The sequence below is a fragment of the Sminthopsis crassicaudata genome, chromosome 1 (genome assembly GCF_048593235.1).
Source record: "Sminthopsis crassicaudata isolate SCR6 chromosome 1, ASM4859323v1, whole genome shotgun sequence".
In the NCBI taxonomy this organism is placed as follows: Eukaryota; Metazoa; Chordata; class Mammalia; order Dasyuromorphia; family Dasyuridae; genus Sminthopsis; species Sminthopsis crassicaudata.
Genome location: NC_133617.1, coordinates 129,479,100 through 129,497,901, shown reverse-complemented (window position 1 = coordinate 129,497,901; position 18,802 = coordinate 129,479,100). Strand labels below are relative to the sequence as shown.

Genomic DNA, 18,802 nt, shown 5'->3' with positions numbered 1-18,802 from the left:
ATGGCTACTGTGAGATGAAGCTAGAAAGGGAGGATCCTGAAAGACCTGGAATACCAAAATAAAGTCTTTTTTGGGAGGCTACCAGGGCCATGATAAGTTTTTAAGCAGTAATCTGACCAAAGCTATGTCTCAGGAAGATTCAATTGTGGGGCTTAGAGATAAATTGGAGTGATCCACTAGAAGTAGGGAGAGTCTGGTGAGGAAGGAATGGTTTAGGCTGAGAGGTAATCAGGGCCTGAACATTGCTTACATCCTTAACATAAGTAAACAGAAGCCCAAATACCATAATTTAACTGTCTGCAAGAAAATGAGAAACCCAGCACAGGAATAGACAAGTCCTGAAAATCCATTATTACCTCATCATGCCCCCTGATCTGCCATCAATTGTAAGCCCTGAGGTAAAAATTGGCTCAACATCTATATTATTATTGGAGCTCAACATAGCCTCATGTATTTTCTGGGTCCAAGATCATTTTGTACTAGTACTTTTCTAGTTTATCCTCAGTACATCTGAAAGAGATTTGTAACAAAAATCAATCAATAATAGACCAGCAACTAATTTTGTTCTGGTTTGGTAAAGAGTGGGGGGAAATGATACTAATTTTAAGCTACTTTAGCCTCTTCTATTAAAATGTGTGAAACATTTCTGTTTCAGCTGATAAAAATTTTTTACATTTGCACAGAACCTGATCGTTTACTAAGCACCCTTAACATCACAAGTGCCATCTCATTTGATTCTCAAAACAATTCCATAACATGAATAGGTTGGGTTATTCTCCACTGTAAAAATGAAGGAAATTAAGTGCAGAAAGAGTCACTGATTTGCCTGAAGTCACTCAGACCCTTTAGAGACAAAATAGTTGCAGACTATAGTGCATCTTATATATTGCCTCCCCTATATAGCCTTCCTGCTCTGTATTTCATATACTCATTTAAATAGAACACTGGAGAGGATGTTTTAATATGGCAACTAATTCACTATCTTGATTTACTGACCAAAACAATGAAATAAATGAACATTTCCTTATTTGTCTATGAATGAGTAAAATACAATATACATGATATCTCAGTCAACCCATATTCATTTATTACATATTAGACCTTTGCCCATTTCCCCAGCTGCTTGTGATGAGCCTCCACAAATTATTAGGCCCTTAGGTAGGAGATTCCTGCATTGTCTGGGAAGGTAGACTATTTTACTTGTTTATTTGTTTTTTTTCTTCCCCAATCACTAGTCTGTGGATCAGTATCAGCGTATAACTGATTTAACTATTCCATACATTTTTTTTTAACAAGGAAAAGTTTTGGGCTTTTTTTGTTTGTTTTTTAATAATATCTTTTTATTTTCAAAATATATGCAAAGACAGTGTTCAGCATTCACCTTTGCAAAACCTTGTATTCCAAATTAATCTCCCTCTCTTCCTTCCATCCTCTCACTTCCCCTAGACAAAAACAAAAAAAAAATCTTTACTTTTCATAATCTTACTTTGATGGACTTGTGAGCACACTGATGTGAGTTTTCCCTCCAACAGCACAGTTTGGAAATCCCTCCATTCCTGTCCAATGTTGTCTATGTTCCCTTGCAAATATTTTGTACTGAAAACTTCTGATCTCTTGAATTTTCATATATATATATGCAGTTAGTCCCAGAGCATCCTAGGCAAAGAGTGTAGTTCTAAAGACTAAAGTTCTAAAGCAGAGACAAACATTGAGAAAGAAGATAGTTATCAAATTAATCTATATTAGCTCACACAACTTCAGGAAGAAAGTATATAAACAATCCAGTTTTCTGCTAATTTTTTATTTAAAGGTCTCTAAAGAAGAGAAAGGACCCATTTTCATTGAAAGAGTCAAAACACAGTCATTAAGAAATAACTGGAGTGGTAGACAGATAGGAGTAACAGGCTTCTCAAATATTTACCTGCTTATCAGCTTCTCTTCCACCCACAACAAGATTGCAATAAGGACCTCTTTGGGTGAGAACTGGTTCATTCTCTCTCTCACTAAGATCTTATCTCATTCCTACTTAAAATTCTCATTTGATTTTGTATATTTCATGGCATATTTTAATTATATAACTTCTCTGATTTCTATTTGCTGTTTTCTTGATTAAATAGTTGTACTCACTATCATCTGTAAGTCTCTTACATAACCAGAATTTGGTGAAAAAGAACTAAGTTGAAGGATATAATCTACCTTAAGACTAATCAGGGAAGTAGTTTACCTTCTGAATCAGACTCATATTCCTAGACTAAACCAATAATATTTGAGAAGGAAAAACAGATAAAATGTTGGCCTTATACTTTTTTGGGAGATAGGTGATGGAAAGAGCAAGTGCCCAACTATGGCCATTAGCATGGCCCTCTCAAGATGGAAATTACAGTCTCTTGGACAGGAATGGGCCAGATTCCAGAGATATCTATTTGTGCTATTCATGAACTATTTTTACATATTTAGATAATCCATGGGGCATACCCATTGTTCATGATCATACATATCTTGCTAATATTAATGGTTAAAAAATGGGACTCCTGGGATAAAATTGGGGTCATTCAAAACAGCATAACATTTCCCAAAGGTATTCCAGTCCTCTTTCTCCTGCTCAATTCTGTGATTCATTGTTTGTGTATGCTATCTTGGGCAGCTGATATAATGCAATTAAACTGCAATTCATGACTCCCTATGGGATCTCATAACTGAATATAAGGATTGTGAAATTATGAGTTATTATCAGTAAATGTTTGATTTGTTTGCCTATTTTATACCTGGGGTCACATAAAAATTTCTTGAGCAAAAAAAGAGTTGTGAATGGACAAAGTTTAAGAAGCCCTGGTATAGAGCATCAGATCTGAAATCAGAAAGATTCATCTTCCTTAGTTCAAATCTGACCATTTAGCAGCTGTGCAATCTTACCCTTGTTTGCCTCAGTTCCACATCTATAAAATGAGCCAGAGAAGGAAACGGCAAACTTTGCCAAGAAAACTCCAATATAGGGTCAAAAAGAGTCAGACATGACTCAAAGGAGTGAACAATAAAAAAACAAAAACTGTACACTATCTGCTCAAGATACATGGATCAGTTTAGTGGGTTGTCCATCAAAAAGCATTTTACTTTTCCTGGCCTTTTTTTCTCTTGAACTCCCCATTTTATACTCTGACTGGAAGAGAGTTAATATATTCAAGAGTTCACAGAAGAACTTATCTAAAGTACAGTATAATTTGTATTGAGATACTTACAAATCTATGGTTCCTTTTGTATTGTGCATACTCCTAATATAAGGTGTTTTGTAAAACACAGAGAATAATATTTACCCTAGGGAGTCAAGGCAGGTATTCCCCTCTTTAGGAGCTTGGTTTTGGATCTCAGTGCCAAAATAAAGAAAGTAAATAAAACAAGTAAATAAAATGATACTAAAAATGAAAACATACTATGTGCTGTGTAGTATATAATGTTTGACACATAGTAGGTACTTACTAAATGCTTGTTGCTTACTTACCTGTGTGCTCTATTAAACAAGAAAAGTAATCTGTTGGCTAAAAATTCAATTTGCAGATTGGAGAGGCTTCCCCATGAGAATATTATCACATCTGCTTGTATCTAGATATTATTTAGTCTTTGTACTCAACTGCCACTTTATATTCTGTCTTTAGAACAGAAGAATCTGAATTTTGCTCATTAATCTCCTAAGTAATTAAGGTGCTTTATAAGCCTTTAAAATAAATCCTAAACTAGGCTAGCCATACAACTCCAGGAGAAAAGAACATAAAACAACCCAATTTTCTGCTGATCCCTTATTTAAAAGTCCTTAGAGAGGAGAGAGGACCCATTTGCATTGAAGGAGCCAAGAATAACCATTAAGTAGCAGCTGGAGTGGTGGTCAGACTCGTAATTATCAGTGGCTGCTGCTAAAATGATTTGGCTTTAATGTAGATTCAATAGTCACTCTTAGCTACAAAGGGTTCTGGGTAGTATTCTGATATTCTGATTAATGTTTCACAGCATAAAGAGCTGTTATTTGCAAAGTCTCTCACTGAATTCCTCTTTATGGATTCAAACATGAAAGGGAATATTTGAAAAAAAGATCAGTGAAAAGTAGGAGAAGAGGTTATTAAATAAAGGACTAGAGAGAGATCATTAAATAAAGCTGTGTGGAACAGATATACCTTCCTGAAAAACTATATGCATAGCTGAATACTTTTCTTCCATTACATAAGCATATTAGATATTTTACCTCACATTGTTCCTCCCCAATCTCTCTTGAAATCCTGAGCTTTCCTGCCTTCCTGCCTCTCTCTATCTCCATTTGAGAAAATCCTACCTATGACAAGCTTCAGCGTAGATATGCTCTAATAGAAGCTTTCCTTGTTTCTACCGATCAGAAATTATTTTTTCTTCCTTCACTTGTGCTCAACTGGCCCCCCAAAACCTCAAATGTTTTTTTTTTTTGTTTGTTTGTTTGTTTTTTGGCAAAGATATTGGAGTGGCTTGCCATTTCCTTCTCCAGCTCATTTTACAGATGAGGACATTGGGGCAAACAAGATTAAGTGACTTGTCCAGGGTCATATGGTCAAAAGTCCAAGGCCAGATCTGAACTCTGTAAGATGATTCTAGCTTGATACTCTATCCATTGCACCATCTAACTGCCTTTTTGGACATACAGAACTTTACATTTCATTCATGACCTTTAAGATGTATTAAAATTATTTGTGCTTATCCACCGACTGTCAAAGGTGTGTGTGCATATGTGTGTGTGTGTGTGTGTGTGTGTGTGCGCACGTGCACACACATCTTTCTCTTTGTTTCTGTCTGTTACACACATACAAATACTGGACCCGTGATATCATTAAAGTAAGTAGTGCCAGTGGAACAGTCCTACTGGTTCATATCAACACTTGCTCTGCCAAAATTTATGGTGTTGGAACATTTCCTGAGGCTCGAGAAGTTGTTATACGACCAGCATGTGTGGAAAAAAAAGAACATTAAGTCAAGGACAAGATTTGAAGATGTGTTCTTCATCCCCTATGCCAGCTCACTTCTTCCTCTTGCCTTTACTAAACTATAAATTTCTTGAAGAATACTTTTATTCATTTCCAAATCTCCCTGAAAACTTAGCACCAAAGCCCTGAACACAGTAGGTGTTTAATAAAAGGTACTATTTATGCAAGGCACTGCAGATATAAATAAAAAAGTAAAACAGTTCCTGTTCTCAAGGAGATAATATTTTGCTAAATACAAAGTGGGATCAAAAGAAACAACTATGCACAAACCAACAACTAATGTAATTGTTTTTGTTTTCAAGTTGCTACAACGATATATAAAAAAGAAAACAGACCACAGATAATAGTAGCACTTAAAATAGACTTGGAATAGGACACAGTAAATGTATCTTGTTTGTTGTCTATTAAATCATTTAATTTTACTTTATTACTCCTTAGTTGGTATACTTATTTGTTGTTGTTGATGGTTACATTTAACAATAAAATAAAAATCTTTTAATTATTGTTTCTAGAAGGTGGATATCCCTGACCACTAGGATAGACTAGCAGAATTTGGGAGTAGGAAGGGGCCTTAAAGAGAATTTGACTCCTCATTTTACATATGGAGGATATGAGGCTGGCACATGTGAAAGGTTTTGCATATGATCATACAGGCAAGTAACAGCAAAGCTGAGGCCAGGTTTCCTACCTCCCAGGACAGTTCCCTTTCCATTGAATAATCTCAAAGGAACCACTAAATCCTCTGAAGTCTCTGAGATGCTGTTAGACAGACATTATACCGACTTTATTTTTCTTCATGCTATCCCTCAATTTCCCAAATATATATACTTTATGATGAACATAATTTAATCTTATCTTTCTAGGCTGATTCAGAATCATGATTTTGAATATTAAATCTCATCATATAATTTCACATAAATAAAAAGTAAGAGATAGAGGATTGAAGCTCAGTATATGCTGACCTGAGGAAACATTAGAAACTTTTGTTAAGTCTGATTTTCCTAAAATCAAATCTCTCTTATTGTCTTAAAAAAATGATTTGACTCTTCTTCCAAAGTGGAGTTAAAAACACCCATCTACCTCTACACACCAATATACACACACATACACATTCACACACACACACACACAAAAGTGACAGAAGAGAAAAAAAACAACAACAGAAGGCTTAGTTGTTGACAAACTAGACAAAACCATCATGCAAAGACTGACAATATTTATGTAATAATAAATTCTATAATAAGAAGTTGAAGCTACAAAAAAACAACCCTAATTCTCTCTCCAATCTTTATCAAGTTTCAGGATACAGAAATGGGGGCAAGAAAAAAAAAAAGCTGTTAGAGCATTCAGCTTAATTTAGAAATGTCAATTCTCATTTAGCACTTCCTACCTTTCTACAGCTGCTCTGAGACAATAGCTTGAAGAAACTGCAAGGTTGAAGAAAGATTTTTTGGAATAAAAAAGAGCAAGGAAGAAGTATTCATTCTCTTTACAAGGCTAACTTTTCCACCTCTGCCTTTTATCCCTTCCCTGTTACATACCCCCTGACCCTTTCCCATCATTTATATTTCCCTTCTTTGGCATATTCCATTGCCTCTCCATTGGCCTCTTTCATTCTTGTCTACAAACATATCCCAGCCTCCTCTGAGAACTATAGTACTTCTCAAAATAGCTTTCACTGGTCAAATTATGGACTTCCAAGCTTTATTTCAGGCTCCACCCTTTAAAAAGAACAATAACAAACTGGAATATAGCCAGGGTGAAGTGACTGAGACCAGGTCATATGAGGCACTTGAAGGAACTGGAATATTGGGATTGAAGAAGATAAGACTTTTGTGTGTTTGGGGAGGGGAGGAAGCCAGAGAGAAATAAACCAAGGGAAAAACTGGAAGAGCAAGGGAAAGAATGATAGAAATCTTAAAATGTGGTGGATTGAAGGGAAAAACTAGATCTACTCTGCATAACTCAGAACTAGAATCAATAGGTAGATACTATATGGAAACAAAACTATTTTGTAAGGTAGTGAGTTCTGTTTGACTACTATTAAAAGAGACTAGATGATCACCTGTTGGGAATAATGAAGAAAGGATTGCTGCATGAACTGGATGAACACTGAGGATTTAACTTTCAACTCTAAAAGTTCAGGCCTCATTCCTGAATGATTACAGCAGCCTCCTAAATGTCCCCCTGCCACCAGACTCCTCCCTACCCCAACACACACACCACATCCATTGTACACACAAGACAATTCATTCTTCTTAAAGCATTCCTTTGATCATTATCATTCCTGTGTTCTGAAAACTTTAATAGCTTCCTATTGTCTATCATACAAAAGCACAGATTCCTCAAGGAGCATTTAAGGCCCCTGTGCTCAGGCTACCTTAGCTTTACCTCTCAGTTACCTAAGAAATTTTCAGAAACACTACTTTCCTCCATTTTCTTGCCATTGGTTATACTGTTACCTCCTCCAAGAATTTCTTTTTTCTCCTACATAGTGGTATCCCTACATATTGAAATTTGCCTATAACTCAAAAGTCAATTTAAATGTCACTCTTCCCATAAAGTTGTCCTTGATCAGCTTGTCTACAAGTGCTTTCTTTCCCCCCTAAACCCCTATAGTACTTCAGTTGTATAAATGCATGGGACATTTATCACATTCTGCTTTGAATTTGTTGTTATTAGAAGTAAATTATTTTCTCCTGTATTACATTAAATCTCAAGGATAGACTTTGTTATAAACCTTTGTACTGGCTGCTATCTTTAACACAATGCCCAGTATAGAACAAATGCTCAATAAATATTTGTCAAATGAATGATTTCATAAAATATTAATGAAATAGCATGCTAATTAAACAAGGGCTCTGAGACCATTCTAAGGCAGTAAGACAAAATCTCCAGTGAATCCATGCACCCAACAAAGCTCAAACATGTTTAAGACTGGAAAAGGAATCAGGACTAACATCTACCAATGGCCAATAATGGCAAATATTCCTAATATGTTATCATATTTAAACTTTGAGTAGAGAATAGCTTGGAGTAGAGGTGATAATTCCCCCTCCCCCACCAATCTTTTTGGAATATATATCAGCAAATACATTTTTAGCATGCTTGTTAATTGATATCATGTAAGGTTCCCAACTAAGTGGGAAAGCTTTGAGGTATACTAAATAATGAGCATTGGATTTCTAAAATTTACTTTGGAGACTGTGAGTCTCATACAAAGAAGAGCTCTTGCTTTGGTAAATATGATTTCCACATGGGTAAGAGCTGTAGGTTAAGTGCTGGTTACAGAGTTCATGCTTCAAAATCTCATGATTATCAATGTAAAAGATTCTTCTAACCTAACTGCACACTTAATTGTGCTTATTGTGCTCAGTACTCAATAGTTGTTAGAAAAATCCATAGAAGAGAAAATAGGGGAAAAAAACTATTTTAGGGCAAAAACTGTGTAAGTTTATAATCTTGTGCTATAGGAAATTCATGATTTTGTTTCATGCTCAACCTACACTATGGGATTTTAGTCTATGAATTTAAAAAAAAATGATAACTACATTTCAATCTAATTGGTTTCCTTATATAAATTAAAACATTTTTCCGAGAAAGAGTCCAAAGAGTTTATCAGATTACAAAAGGGATCTAGGACACACAAAAAGGTTAAGATCCCTTGATTTAGAACAAGATCTTTAGAGCCTTACTATTTGTAACCAGGAATCAGTTTTGAAAGATGGTTTGAAAGGCATATTACAATATAGTAGTGCTCCATAAACTTATATTTTTACTCAAGAGGAACAGAGCCCTTCTATAATTCAAAGAGATATTTTCTCACATTTTACACTGATTTTCTTGAAAATGTATCGCCCAACTCTTCATCTACACTATGTGCCTCCCCTCCCACCCCCACTTTTATACAAAAGAAATTGCTGACATATATGATTTTCTTTCCTGGTTGTCTTTTTTTTTTTTTTTTTTTTTTTTTTTTTTTTTTTTTTTTTTTTAAGTGTACTTCAGTGTCTTTAGACTAATTTGCCCTCTTCATGCAACATCAATGAAAGGATTCAATTGAAGATTTACAATGCAAGGGGAACAGTAAGAAAATATTTTCAGTGAAAAGTTTTAAATTTTGAACCAGTAGTTCCTTGCTTTCCATCATACTCAAGAATTGCCTTCATTTCACTTAAATTTTAAAAAAGCATTAAGCATATTTTACACATAGATCTTTGTGTTACATTTGGGAGGAGATGATAACCCTAGGAGAAGTCATTCAGAAAGTTCTAGGTCTGAGGTGAGAACACTTGAATTCAAATCTGGCTTCAGATAATTACTTGAAGTGTGATAATATAATAATAGCATCCACTTCCCAGAGTTATTGAGGATAATAATTGTATATCTCTGAGCACAATGCCTGACAAATGCCAAGTGCTACACAAATGTTAGTTTTTATTTGTCACTTTTCTCATTTGTAAAATGGAATGATTGAATATGATAACTTTTAGGTTGTGTTCCTATGCCCCATCTGCCATCTCATAGAGAGACACCAGATTCTGATTTAAACAGATTTTTAGTTTTGTTATATGGGTTTCATAAAGTGGAAGTTATGAACTTATAAGGAATTTTTCATATCAAGACATGTTACTAATCTTTTCATTAGCTAACCAAGAAGGGATGGCCAAATCTCATTCAATTAATATTTATTTAACACTCCTTGTGTGCAAGGCATAATACTAAACTGGGGATTTTTTTAAAAAGGCAAAGCTCTAACAATCTGCCTTTAAGGAGCTGACATTCCAAGCAAATCTTGACTTAGTAAGAAAATCAGTCTATGTATGATGAACATAAACGCTATGTACTTTTAAGAACTGATTCTTCAGTATTTCAAGGTTCCAAGATTACAATGGCACAGAGTCTCCCTTTCTGATTTTAAGTGAAACCTCTTCAGGTCATGGGCAACTGTAGCTGAAAAAAATTACCAGGGGGTAGTCAGCCCTTTGAGAAGAACCCTTCCATAATTAACAGGATCAGTTCTTGAAAAATAAGCATCCATATTGGAAGACTTTCCAGCTTGGAAGGACCTTCTAGGTCTTTCATTAAGATTAGCTTGACTCCACAATAAAATAGTAGAGTATTTCTTTGGTGGCAAATTTATAAATCAAGATATTTCAGATGGTGATAACAAAGTAGCACAGGGCAATGGAAAGAAAAACTGGATTTAGAACTAAAGGACCTGGGTTTAGCTCCTTTCTTAATGAGGTAAATAATCAAATATAATTTAACTATTTACATTTGCCACTGCTAAACACTACTAGATGCAAAATAAAAATAATACATCTCTACTTTCAAAAAAATGCCCTACCTATCCTCTCTAACAACTTTGTATTTATCTATCTTATGTTTCTTCTGTATACTTGTATATATACTTTTCTCTCAGGATAATATGTAAGCTCCCTAAAGAGAGGAATTACTTTATTCTTTCTTTTTATGCCTGTGGCCCAAAACAGGGGTGAATAAATAATTGTTGATTGATTAAAAGCAACATAAATTCTACCAACTCAATCTCTCTGAGCTTCAACTGCCTCATTTATAAAAGGAGGGGTTTGAAATGCTTGGCCTCTAGGCTCTTTTTCAGATCTAAATCTATAATCCTATGGAAAGCAAACCAAATATACTATGCGGTTTACTTTTTCAGCATTGGCACCCATGAAAACTTAAGGAATTGGGCATACCTTATTTTTTTTTAAATGTTATTAAATGTGTTAAAAAACAAAATTTCATCAAGTTATGATTGCAGTGTCCATGATTTATTTCAGTAAATAAGATGCGGAAAAAAAAAAAACAACTTTACAATGACTAATATATTTTAGAAGCAAATAAACTAAGCCAATCTAGAATTCCAAGGATATAGAAAAACATTTTCATTTTCCCCAGAGATAACTTACTATCATACTCTTGCAAAAGACATTCTGAAACTATCAAAAAACCACTTTTAATCAAGTTTCAGAAATAATTACAAGTAGATTACTTTCTCTTATTTTGTTGTTCAAAATATTACTCAAATAATACAAAAATGAGGCTAAAACCAAAATTACTGTAGTACAGTAGAGGCTCAAAGATCTGAGTTATATCATTAGTATCAGATAAAAGAATGGCTTTTTGAAAATTAAGGGATTGTTTCATTCTTTGTCTCTATATATCAGCACAGAGTCTGGAATTTATTAAATACTTATTAATTTATTGATTAAAATCTAAAATCATAAATGAAAATTTAATATATTACTGCCTACTTTTCAAAATAAAGATTTTTTTACATGCTACTAAACATTAGATATGCCTTGAGTTTTAGTTATAACTACAAATTAGAGGTATCTATCCACATTATGATGAATATTTCAAGTTGAGAGATGGCTCTCTCTATACACACATAAATTTAAACAGCAAATTCTGGAGCAATTATAGTGTAGTAGCTCTCTCTCTTTTTCTCTCTCTCTCTCTTCTCAACCTCTTCCTCTCCTTTTTTTCTCTCTCTCCCTCTAATCCTCTTTTTCTCCCCCCCTCTCAGAAAATACACTTTGGAATGAATTAAATTCCAGACAGTTTAAGGGACTAGCTTTTCTGGTGACAGGCTATCTCTGCTGTAAACAAATGTTCTCTTATTTTGGTGGAATCCTTCTTATCTAAAATTTGCCTTGTTAGAAACTTCATCTTGTTGACTAATTTGTGTCTGTCATATTAGAGATGGAAAATTGGCCATTTTCATCCCTCAGTGACTCTTTTTTTGTGATCATAACCCAAGTTGACATCTACTCATATGTGAATTTATGAAAGCCTGCCATAATCTGAATATGAGGTCCAGTGGTTATATCTTACAGGATTCAAATGACAGCTCTGCCATTGAATATTTTAATGATTTTGATCATGTCACTAATCTCAATGGATCTGTTTCCTCCTATGAAAAATTAAGAAATTGGACTAGATAATTTCTGAAGTCTTTTCTACCTCTACATCTTTGATCCTATCCCTTCTCTCTGTCATATACTGAGCAAAGTCAAGAAGACCATTACCACCATCACCTCCACAATCAATTATCCCCCATCACACCTCTTCTTATCAGAAGTAATTCTTCAGGACTTTCACTCCAAGGGCCCTGTAAGTAGCACAAGTCTTATCTCTAGGTCCAACTTTCCCCCAATTCTTGTCCCACTGTGGATACAGGTAGTCTCACTGGAACTATCACTGCTAACATCAGCTGCTCACTAAATGTCACCATCTAGTAGGCAAGCTTGCTAAGCAGAGGCCACTGTCTAAGATACCAAGCATAAATTATTAATGAATAGCAATGTCACCCAGACTAGACAGATTCAACTACCATCATCTGGGAAAATAACCTCAGTGAATATAGGGATGTACAAAGGCTTTTTCTGCAGGCCCCAAGGGTCAAGAGATAAAAATTCTCAGTGTCAAACTCCTTGCTACTACCAAATGGTTCAATATCAAAAATGGATACGTATGCAAAAAACATATATGTAAAACAATATATATGTGGATATACACATATGTTTACATATAGTATAAATAATCCCAGTACACATACACACATACATATAATTGCTTTGTTTCTGTATCCTATGGACTCTAGCTGAACTCTGCTTTGTATTCTGTTTCGATTATTAGAATGTATGGTCCTGGTGAATAGGGATTGTCTTGTTTTTCTATCTATAGACTCAGGCTTCTGCATATATCACATACTAAATAGGTGATTTTTTTCATTTATGACCTGATGATCATTTCATCCCAGGCCTGGATGCCCCCCAAATATATGTCCTTAACTTTTGGGTGAAGGGCATCTTGGATGTATCCTCATTCTCTACTTTTCTCTCCCTGATCTAGTGTCTAAAGTTATGTCTTCTCTTATTCAAGGTAAAATTAGTCTGTAATAAGACTAGCATCTTATTGTTATTAGTATCACTTTCTTCTGAGAAAATTTCAAAATTTTCTCAGAGTTGTTGCCATGCAAAGAAAGGGAAAGGAGGAAGTATTTATTAAGTACCTACTATGTACTTTACAAATATTGTCTCATTTACACTAAACTGGAAAGAGCATGTAATTCCCAATGGACTGTCACTGAAGGAGCTGTGGGAATTTCCTCCACTACTCAAGATCTATCCATGCTTTCATTAAATTTGTCATGGAATGAAGGGGATGGTCTATCCAAAATTTCATTCCATGAGATATGAGATAATGAAATAATATTTGAAAGTGCTTAGCACAGTGTATGTGTCATATTATAGTTCCTACATAAATGTTAGCCATCATCATTCTTATCCTTACTGTTAATAATAATGATGATCCTGACATTGTGAGGATACCAATGCAGCATACACAGAGGCTCTGCACAAACCTTTATTTTGGCTACATAGTTGCTTTAATTTTTAAAATTTTTGTCATACATTTCTCCAGCAATATATTTTCTGTGTAACTTCCTCATTTGTGATATGTTAGAGGCTACTTGTGCTCATTATATTTATTGCCTTTCACAAAAGTAACATATTTCGAATAAATTTCATAATCTTGTCCACTTTGAGAATTTATATGGCAAATATTAAACCAGTTTTGACAAATCAGAAAAATAGAAAACATAATAATATAGAGTCTTAAAGTTAGAAGGGTGTCAGTGGCCACCAACTCCAGCCTGGGGCCAAATAAGAATCACTTCTGCAACACTAGCATTGTAGAAAGAATTCAAGATTTGAGGTAGAAGACTAGGTTCAAATCTTATGACAGATACTTATCATTTGTATGAAGTTAGACAAATCATAACTTCAATTCCTCATTCCTAAAAGGAAGAATCTGGCCTAGATTATTTCTAAGATTTTTTTTCTAGCTCTAAATCAATAAATTATATCCTATGATTCCTGATGAATGGTCCTTTATTGAAAGATTTTCCTCTCGTGAGATAGGTCCCCCAAAGCAGCCCATTCCACTTCCATTTTCTGGCTTTACTACCATTGTTTATTTTTTCCTCACTTGTGTTAAGAAAACTAAACGAGCTTCAAAATTCCTTCTAGCTCTAAATCTATGATCTTATATCTAAGTAATAGTGTCTTTTTAGGTGTGTTTGAGTTTTTTCCCCGTCTACAAATGTCATAAGTATGCTATCCATTTCTTCATCCTGTGATGTACAGAAATCCCCCAAAGCATAGGATCAACTTTATGGAAAAATCAAATGGATCAACAAGCATTTATTATGTACCTACTAATTGCCAGACACTATAGTAGGCGCTTGAGAATAGAAGAAAAATGGAACAAACATTCTCTAGGCTTAAAGAGATTATATTATTCTTAGGGTACAACAAGTATAAATTTATCCAAAATAAAATTAAAGTATTTTAGCGGTGTAGGGGAGAGGTAATATCCAATAGGGGAGACTGACACAGGGATTGTTTTTGTATCTGTCTTTGTATTTCCAGTGCCAAGTATAGTGCCAAGTATAGTGCCTTGCTCATAAAAGGAACTTTATAAAGACTTGTTAAATTGAATTAAATTGAAATGTTTTCATTCAGGTATATAATATATTCCTTATCCAAATGGATAGGGAAACAATATCAAGTAAAATGCTCAACAACAAAAATACCAGGTAGCTGGGCAAAACTGAATGTTTGATCAAGTGTTCAACTCCCAGGAAAGTAGTTGTAAAACAATATATATTGTACTGTAGTATAATACCCAACTTGGAACATTATGTACGATAATGGGAAAGTATAGACAGAAGTTAGCAGATTGTTCACCTGGAACACTGTATGAACAAGCAGGACCAGAGTGAATAGAATGCTTAGAGAGAGATAAGGTTGTCTGGAATACAACAAGATTTTCTGCCCTACAACTTTGAGTGTAAATTTTTTTTTTTTTTATTTCTTCATCCTAGATCTCAGTTTTATCATTTGAAGAAAAATTGACCCTCTTCAAATTCTAAATTGAAAAATCAAAAGATTGTGGGTGGGGGTGGGTGGGAGAGTTTGTCTTTGTATTGAAAGTCTGATTATTAAATATAAAAGAATCAAAATGCAATGAAAAAGACCTGAAAGACCATATAGTCCAACTCTGAGACAGGAATCCCTAACAAGTGATTATCTATGTCCTAATAGACAATTCTTTTAATAAAAAAATTAATATATACACACATATATATATAATAAAATAATAAAAAAATAAAAGAAAATTAATAGAAAATAATTTTAATAGAAAAGTCATTAACTGACAAGATGGCTCATTCCCTTTCTTAGCTGCTTTATTTAGGAATTATTCCCTAAATTGCCTGCACATAATTTCTACCCATATAATCTGTTCTTTTAAAACTATAGAGAATAAATTTAATCTCTATTCTATATGTTTTTAATTTTTTCTTTCCCCAGGTTATTTCCACATGTGTTTTTCCAGACCAGTTCTCCAGACTGAGCATTCAGTCCCTTATGGGAAAATAGTTTAGAGCTAGAAGACAGATCTTAGTAACTTTCTAGTTCAATTCATTCATTTTGGACATAAGAAAATGATAATCTGAGAAGTTAAGTGATAATTAAGTCATGGAGGCATAGGTAAACCAGGATTTGAACTGAGGTGCCCTAGCAAATTCCACAAATACTTCTTGAAGTCAATGCCTTTTGTTCTGATAAGGTCCTTATCATCCAGTCTCTGTGCTCTGGATGATTACAGACTATGAATATGCTTCTTAAAACATACACTACAAAACTGAACCTAATATCCTTGACATTGACTGATCAGTTCTGAGCAACGTAGAGCTAACGCCTTTTTTGTTTGGGAGGTAAACTTCTACTCATTTAATCTATACAAATATCACGTTTTCTTTAGTTTTTTTTGTTTTTTTTTTTTTTGGTGATCAAGACATATTGATGATACAACGAGCTTAATGTTTAACTAAATATATCTCTTTTGCCACATAAATCATTTTCTTGCCCCAAGGATCTCTCTTAAACAGTACTTATCTAGTTACACCATTACATTTTCCCTGATTCCATTTCATAATGTTAAATCTGACACACTGATACAATCTATTTGCCAGGCCAATTTCCAGTATTTGAGAGGTAGCATGACATAGTATAAGTTTTATACTTTTACATACTGTATTCAAATGTGAGTCCAAATAGTAAGTACCTGAGGCCAGATTTGAATACAGGTCTTCCTGTTCCCAGGGCAAGTACTATATCTACAACATCTATCAGCCTGTATTAGCTCAAAGGATTGCCTGAGACTAAAATAGGATAAAGTATGTCCAGAATTTTGTCACCATAAAAACCCAAAATAATATTAAAAAATTAAGCATTTAAAAAGCACTTACTATGTGTCAGGCAAAGTAATGACTGTTAGATATAAGAATACAAAAGTAAAAGTAATAATAATAGCTAACACCTTTATATAGCCCTTACTATGTGCTGAATAAAAAGTATGGTGGTTCTATCACCAAACTTGATAAACATGCCATTTGTGTCTATCTAAGTACCTGATCAAATGAGTAATACTTTATCCTTCCATGGAATTTTTTCATCTGGGGTTAAGTATCTTATCCAGGGAAGTTTGCCAAAAAAAGTATAAGGGGTCATAAAATTTGAAAACTGGAAAGGTCCCCAGAAGCCACCTAATTGAATTCAAATCATAGGATAATATATTTAGAATCCAAAGGGACATTTTAATTCCAAGTCACAAATCAAACCTTCTTTATGCCATGATCCTACAATGCTTCTCAAAAAGATCTTGACGGGTTGGAACAATGAAGCAATTTATTAAGCTAAAGTGAGAAAAATGTTAAGTTCTTTACAAGGGTTCAAAAACTAACTTTCTAGATATGATATTGTCAATAAGCATTTCATTTGATACTCACAAAACCCCTGAGAGATATGTGTAAAATGTTTAGCATAGTGTCTGGTACTAGTAGGCACATAAAACATTTTTTGGTTTTTTTTGCTTCCACATATCTATTTTCTCTGTTACCCTATATTCTTTGAAGCTACCCTATTTTCATGTTTCTCATATCACCAAATGAAGAAAATGATCCAATCTACCCCTCCTTCTCTCTCAAATACAAATACATATTTTAATTTCATTTTCCAATCCAACCCCAGCCAAATAAATATTCCACAGAATCATATAATCTTAAGAAATGAAAGCAATCTCAAGTATCTTTTGGCCCAAGACCCTTCATGAAATCCAAAAGACAAAAGAAAGGTGAAACAGGTTAGCTTAAAGTTATAAATATATTGGCATCTGTCATGTTTTTCCCCATTTTAGTAGACTTTTCATTTATTTGGGCCTTCTCTTGGGCAGGGCTAATAGTAATGAAGATATTAAATCCTCTAGGTTGTTGCTTTAAACTCTGTTAATACCTATTAATGGCTGAGGTTAGAAGTATTGGAGGAGTAGGGAAGCTAAGTAATATGATCTTTTAGCAATTTCAAAATTACCATACAGATTCCTACAAGTCATCCTCATCATCCTCATTAACAAAAATAATAATGATGATGAAAGATGAGAATGAGATAATAGCTCACATTTAGGCATCACTTAAAAACTTACAGTGTGACAATAGTGTAAGATATAATTATTCTATTTTACAGAAAAGGAAATGAATCATAACAACCTTTTAAAGTTACCTACATGCTTATTTGAATACCAAGAGCTAGTATCTGAATCCAAGTCTTTTGTCTCTTCCTCCCCCAATTTCCAGCGAGAATCACAAAACAAAACAAAACCAAAAAAAAACAAAACAAAAAAAAAAAAACTTTTTTTTTTTCCAGCATAGGGCAGGATCTCTACTGAGTTTGCAAACACAATCTCCATACATCATACACAAAAATCCCCTATAATACATGAAAGAGTATCTCTTACAATATAGTAGTTTCCAGTTTCAGGCCATAAATTAGGTACAGGATCAGAAGTTGGATCCAAATCACCTGATGTTCAGGTTTTCAATCTATGTCATGGAGGTTAACATATCTATCTGTAGCCTTTTCAGTAACCTGGTTTTCCAAGGAAATGGACAGGTAACTATTCTACTTGATTTGTCTTTTACTGTCTAGGCTGGTCAGTCACAACTGTGCAGAAAGGGCCAAAAGAGATGGCCCAGTTTTCCAGCACAATGCCTCTGTTAACAATGCAAGGAGCGTAAACCTCCTTACTATAGCAGTTGCAATTCCTCCACGTGATAAGGGCTGATTACCAGTACAGCCATTTATTGATTCCTCAAAATTGTGCCCATACAACACCACAAAGGACAGAACAAACACCACTTAATAACATTGAAACTATGACAAGCATGTAGCAAATGATATATAACCAATTACATCACCAACATCATTGGTGATAAAATTAGATATAATTAGATAATAAGATAATTAGAATGCCAACAAGACTAAGTTGTGCTTAGTCACAAATTTATTATATGAGCTCCAAAGGTTAAGGTACCAGAAGGAATGTGATGTATGTTTATACTTTTCCTAAAATAATTACAACAGCCTTATTCAAACTAATTGATTTGACAGTCATTTTCATATGTAATTATGCTTAGCAGAAAATATACACATATGTATATGTATACATATATATATCTATCTATACATGTTTATATCTATAGTTACCTATATCTATGTATTTGTAGACAAATGGCAGATAGATGATAGTGTATAGAACAAACATAAGCCAAGTTTCCAAGCTATAGGGCTTTAATTAAACCATACTGCTAAAATGCCTTTAGTGTCTCAGGGCCAATGCAGTCCTGGATACTTCAAGCACTGTGTTCCTCATCT

General features: G+C 34.1%; 1 protein-coding gene across 14 annotated transcripts in view; it reads right to left on the bottom strand.

Moving 5' to 3' along the window:
• Positions 1-18,802, bottom strand: part of SYBU (syntabulin) — a 134,933-nt gene that overhangs the window by 21,895 nt on the left and 94,236 nt on the right. Inside the window, exon 1 of one of the 14 annotated variants that reach the window (XM_074266904.1) lies at positions 17,886-18,379. The exons of 12 other annotated variants lie outside the window; for them this stretch is intronic. The gene's annotated coding sequence lies outside the window, so the exon portion shown is untranslated. Of the gene's footprint in view, positions 1-6,387; positions 6,509-17,885; positions 18,380-18,802 lie in introns of those variants that run through there. One more of the 14 variants, XM_074266912.1, reaches the window with a different exon arrangement.